The sequence below is a fragment of the Carcharhinus amblyrhynchos genome, chromosome 22, assembly GCF_965287045.1.
Source record: "Carcharhinus amblyrhynchos chromosome 22, sCarAmb.v2.hapA, whole genome shotgun sequence".
NCBI classification, from domain to species: Eukaryota; Metazoa; Chordata; class Chondrichthyes; order Carcharhiniformes; family Carcharhinidae; genus Carcharhinus; species Carcharhinus amblyrhynchos.
The window spans coordinates 9,195,079-9,201,078 of NC_137345.1; the positions used below are offsets into that span (position 1 = coordinate 9,195,079).

The 6,000-nt window shown below is 45.5% G+C and overlaps 1 protein-coding gene across 2 annotated transcripts in view; it reads right to left on the minus strand.

Moving 5' to 3' along the window:
* LOC145356867 (transcription factor SOX-13-like) overlaps positions 1-5,501 on the minus strand; it is a 192,370-nt gene extending 186,869 nt beyond the window's left edge. For both annotated transcript variants that reach the window (XM_080209827.1, XM_080209826.1), the window contains exon 1: positions 5,200-5,501. The gene's annotated coding sequence lies outside the window, so the exon portion shown is untranslated. The remainder of the gene's footprint in view (positions 1-5,199) is intronic.
* Between the last annotated feature and the right edge of the window lie 499 nt (positions 5,502-6,000).

Here is a 6,000-nt window from a genome sequence, read left to right on the forward strand (position 1 = left end):
CAGACAGCAACACAACTCACTGTCTCACTTGACTGGATAGTATTTTTCAAACATTAATCTGCTAGTCAGTTACTTGCAGCTAATTCCCAAGAACTAATCTAGAAACCCAGTTCATCATACAGCTTTATTATTACCCTATCTCCCATTCACTTTCTGTTGCCCCGAACCACTGACATATACACACTCCATTGCCTTCCTCAGCAGGCAACACATTCAGTGTCTTGAGCTTGTAAGTATTAGACAGGGCCCGCACCCCTTACATCCATACCGTTCATCCACACTGCCCACCCATTCCCCCAATCCCCACTTGCACATTCAAAACATGATCTTTATTCTCTCTCCACAGATGCTGAAAATTTCCAGCATTATCTGGATTAAAGGCTTGCCCACTCCACGCTGGGCATTGACTTTCATAACATTGAAAAAGGAATAACATTTTTTAAACTATAAAAACTTTGAGGGTATCCACACCAGCACCTTAAATCAAACCTCGCCTTAACCTTTCAGGACTTGGTGGCATCCCAGCCGCACTTTCCAATTTTCCTTCAGACACAAATCGATGCCCTTTGCCCACCCCAGCCTCAAGTGCAGAGGGCATTCTGCCCGATAAAGGGTAGGCTGTGTCACAGAGCCAGACTGCAGCGGTCAACAATCGAACACTCCCACCCAGAAGAGGAAATATTTTACATGAACCCAATTTTGGTGAAAAAATTAAGACAACCACTTGAAGAGGTCAGATTCTTTCTTGTTCACCACTGTGGCCACCAGTGTGAAATCAGACCCAAAACCCTGCCACAGTCCTCACACATCGCTATCCCTCTTTACAAAGCAGGGATCACCCCAGAGTTGGGAGTTTATACATGGTGCTCATGCGATTTCCCCTTTTGGGAATCACATGAAGCTAGTAACATTTTCATACAATCCCTACAGTGCAGAAGGAGGCCATTCAGCCCATCGAGTCTGCATCAACAACATTCCCACCCAGCCCCCATCATCATCATAACCCTACTTATTTACCCTGACACTAAGGGGAAATTTAGCATGGCCAATCAACCTCACCCGCACATCTTTGGAGTGTAGATGAAAACCAGAGTACCCGCAGGAAACCCACGCAAATACAGGGAGAACGTGCAAACTCCACACAGACAGTGACCCAAGCCGGGAATCGAATCCAGGTCCCTGGCGCTGTGAGGCAACAGCGCTAAACACTGTGATTTTGTTTCAGGATGATCAAGAAAGACTGTCACATAAATCTGTCATTCCTTATGACCAGCAATGAGGCCTCGGTGTTTAAATGTGGATGATTCTTGTGCCACAGCCACTTGGGGCCACAGTTGTTGAGAGGTGAGGTTTCAGAAATACACAGAATGTGCAATCCCATTCCTATTGTTCTCAGTCCCGAAGCAAGACCACTCCGTGACCTTTCCGTCCGTTATCCCGGTCTTTCAACACCTACTGATCTCCACAATAGAGGTCTTTTCAAAAGAAGTAAAACAACAAAAAAAGGCCTACGCAATCACAGGGCAGCCTTAGAACGAGAAAGCCTGCAAACATGTAAATACAGACAAATGGGCTCATCCGTTTCAAAACATCTTTGCGGCACTTGCTCTGTGACTATCATTTTTACTTAAAACTAAACAGGACAGTTCTCAGCCACCACAGTCAATCTACTTGCCAACACGGTGAATTGGACTAAGTTTCGCCAGTGTTAAAAGAGAAAACAGGATTGCAGAAACGCCTTGGATTTTTTTTTAAACAAATCTTTTCATTCTCAAAAACTTCAAGGTTTCAGGGTGGGAACACAGAGCCCTCTGCCCGCACCCCCCCCCCCCCCCCACCCCACTCCCCACCAAAGACTGTGCAGCAAACACTGGACTCCGTAAAGAGACTGCTTTAACATTTATTCATATCATAGTCCTTTCAGGTTGGCGAATGAAGCCTTCCTCACTGGACGTTATTCTTTCGGAGGAGATTATCAGTCTTTTTTCCCCCTCCCCATTTACACTGCACACGCTTGTAGATTGTGGTCCTTTTTAATTGTTTTGTTTTGTATAAATAAAGCCCTGGTTGTGGAATCCTGATGTAAGGGAGTCTGGTGACTGAGGCTCATTTGTCCAATGGAAGTTTAGGCTGGTTAACAACTCTGAACTCGATAAGGGATCCTGTGCAAACAATAATTCTGGGAACGATATTCAAAATGAAACTACTCTTTTTTTTAAAAAAAAGTAATATAAAATATACACTAGGTTCAAGTTGAGCCCCAGAAGTTGTCAATGCATAAAGAACAAAGCAAGTTACAGCAGTTTCAACCCTCCAAGCCTGCACCGATCACGCTGCCCAACTGAACTAAAATCCCTTACCCTTCCGGGGATCATATCCCTCTATTCCCATCCTATTCATGCATTTGTCAAGACGCCCCTTAAAAGTCATTATCGTATCTGCTTCCACTACTTTCCCCGGTAGTGAGTTCCAGACACCCACCACCCTCTGTATAAAAAAGCTTGCCTCGTACATCTGTACTGTCATAAACTGTTCTGCTTTCAGCAAACTATTTTTACCAAGAATTTTTTACTGATGAATTTTACACATAGCAACAATGATGGTGGATATAACACATTTCAAAAGTACATACTCCAATATTTGGCAACTTTAATCCAATATTGACTCCCATTGTACTCCTGTCCCAAACAGGTAAACTCACGCCTTTGAAAAGCGTTCACAAATGTCACGTTTAAATTAATTTTTAAATCCCCCTAAACTGAGTACAATCTGCCCCAAGTTAATTGGTGATGGCCCTCTCAAATTTTGTTTTTTTTTAAGGCAGTGGGGATGTTTTCAGCTGACGTGTTGGGCGAGTGGGAGGTTCAAGAGAGTGCAAAATATCCCAGTCCACACACTGGAACGATGAATCCATTCCCACTATTGCGACACGAATAAAATGCTGGTTTAGACTGAAAGACACTCATTCCTGTCTGAGAAAGTTTTTAAAAAGAAAGCAAGGGTCAGGATGACAAAAGTATTCAGCGCTCCGATGTGGCCACCTCTTCCTGAGAGATTCCCTAAAGTCTGGGTCAGGAGATTCTGACAGTGCTCCCACCACAGGTGGAACAGCTCTATCTCTGAGCCTTCAGCGAGCCGGGCAAGTTGCCCCATGCCAGCTAATACTAAGGTCAATTCAGAAAATGCACAAGTTTTGTGCAAGTGTACGTGGTAAAAATTCTCTTCCTTCTGGCCAATGAGTTTAAAAGGCGCAACTACAAAACTACCAGACAAGATTCTGCTGGTCACTAGTGAGGACACACTTCAAGCAAAATGTTTGGGATTTAACAATCTGACATTGCTGTCAGCCACAACTGTCCATTACAGAGCAAATGGCAATGTAGAGAGAGAGAGATAATGAATCTAGTCCATAGTGATGGATCTAAACCTAACCTAATCTAGTACATATGCAGAATTAAGCAAACAGGCAGACCATAGAATCATTACAGTGCAAAAGGAGGCCATCCAGCCCATTGAGTCTGCACCGACCACAAACCCTACCCAGCCTCTATCCCCACAGCCCCAGATATTTACCCTGCTAGTCCCCTGACACTAAGGGGCAATTTAGCATAGCCAATCAGCCTAACCCACACATGTTTGGACTGTGGGAGGAAACCGGAGCACCCAGAGGAAACCCACCCAGACATGAGGAGAATGCACAAACTCCACACAGACAGTGACTCAAGCCGGCAATCGAACCTGGGTCTCTGGCACTGTGAGGCAGCAGTGCTAACCACTGTGCCAACGAACCCCACCCACCGCCCCCCACCCCCCCCAACTCCTCTAAGCTTGACCAGGGCTTGAGAATAGAGGGAACTACCCAAAGACAATTCCAAGTTGAAAAACAAAATAGCAATATCAATGCTAACCCATCTCACAGAGGAGACAAGCTTTAAGAGGGGACCATGAATTAAAAATACAAAATGCCTTTTAACAAAATAGGCCATTCGCTCGCAGGCTGGGTATGCACAAGAATTTAAGACGTTTGCCAATTTAGATCACCAGATTCTGATCATCATTCCCAAGATTTTTAAATGGCTGCAATTTATGTACAATTTGCAATTGTACAAAACAAAGCAGCGGAGAAGTGAACACAACTTCTATTTTAATAGAGTTCAGATTTCAAACTATCTCCCCCCCAACACACAACCATCCTGTCATAACTTTTGATCAGGAATCACTTGGTTATTTTTAATTCATCACAAGTTTAATACAGTGATGCTGCTTGTTCGCTCTTGGTGAGCAACACACACACACACACACCAGTCACTGGACTCAAAGCATATATAATTATCCCACCACCACCTCCTTCCCCCCCCCCAAAAAAAAGAGGCTGGAATGTGCAGTAGAACAGACTCACTCTGTCGTCTATCAATAGACGGAACAGGAATTAACACAGCAACAATCGCTCCATTTACAAAGAGAGAGAGAGAGAGTGAGAAAGAAAGTTTCATTAGCCGGTATATAAATAATAAATTGGTTCCTGTAGTTAATGCTGGCGCCAAACGTCCTGTCAACTTTGTGGGGCTTTTTTCTCTCTCCAAGAGTCTTAAGTTTTCTTTTCACTTGCCCCCCCTCCAAAAAAATTACAATTTCACATTATTGGAAGTCTCCACTTCCAACCCCACTGGGTGAAATGTGCGAAGGTTCTCCCCCCACACACAAAAAAAACACTCAAGATGGGGGGAAAAAAAAGTTTGCAGGCAAGAATCGCGAGTCAGATTTGTAACTGGCCCGAGTGAGATTTCATTATTTAGAAAACAAAAAAGTTACAACAAATAAAAATCTGGAAGCAACAGAGAGAGAGGAAAAATAAACACAGTTTCATGTGCGACAAAGGGGGATTAAAAGTGTGAGGGATGTTGTCAATGAGACAAGTGTGTTGGGTTTGGAAGCGGGGGGGGGGGGGGGGGGCAGCCAAGGCTGCTACAGTGAAAGTGAAAATGAAATGACCAGGACTTCAACATTGGGACGGCACACACAGGGTGTAGGGGGAGTGGGGGGACTTTAATCTTATCCAGTAGCAACCCCCCCCCACCACCCCCAATTTCCAGCACAGAAATCCCCCCCTCCCCACTTTGTCCCCCCACAAGATGCCCCTTTTGCCCCCCTCTCCCCTCCCCTCCTGTCCTCACCCCGCGCCCTGCCAGCCCCACTCACAGCGGACACTCCTCGCCACAAGCTCCTTTTGTTCCTGTTGACTCGGCGTCCTCCAGCGGGGGACTTCTTTTGCCTGGGCTGGGGCTGGACTCTTTATTTTTTCATTTATTATGTTGGGACTTTGAACAGTTGACAATGAGGAGCCGCAGCAGCAGCAGCCGCCCGGGAGATCTCACGGTTTCACTGGGGTGGTGAGCGCATCGGGGGCTTTCACAAATCAAAAGCTCTCCCCCACCCCCGACCCCGCTCTCCTCCTCCTTCTCTTCCAAATCAAACGCGGAGCGGCTATTGCGATCCTGGCTCCCTTTCCATTGTAACCAGCGGCGGAACCCACTCGCCGGCACTTAAAGGGGCAGGTCGGCAGCCCTTTGGCCGACACCTATCTAATTAAAGGCGCCTCAATGCCATTGTCATCACGGGAAGAAAAATGCATTGCAGGACGAAAAAGACCCCACACTGAATTACATTTATTTCTCCTCCAATTCATTCCTCGCTTCCACAGTAACTTCACTGCAGTAACCCTACTTGTGACACTAACAAATTAACTTGTTTAAACTTTCCTATTTTTGAAATTGCCTTTATTGTTAACAATGACCCAACTCAGCGCAGCGTGACAAGTTTAAAGTTTATTTATTGCTGTCACAAGTAAGGCTTACTGCAATGAAGTTACTGTGAAATTCCCCTAGTCACCACAATCCAGCGCCTGTTCATGTCAATGCACGTCGTTCAGACTGTGGAAGGAAACCAGAGCACCCAGAGGAAACCCACGCAGACACGAGGGGAATGTGCAAACTCCGCACA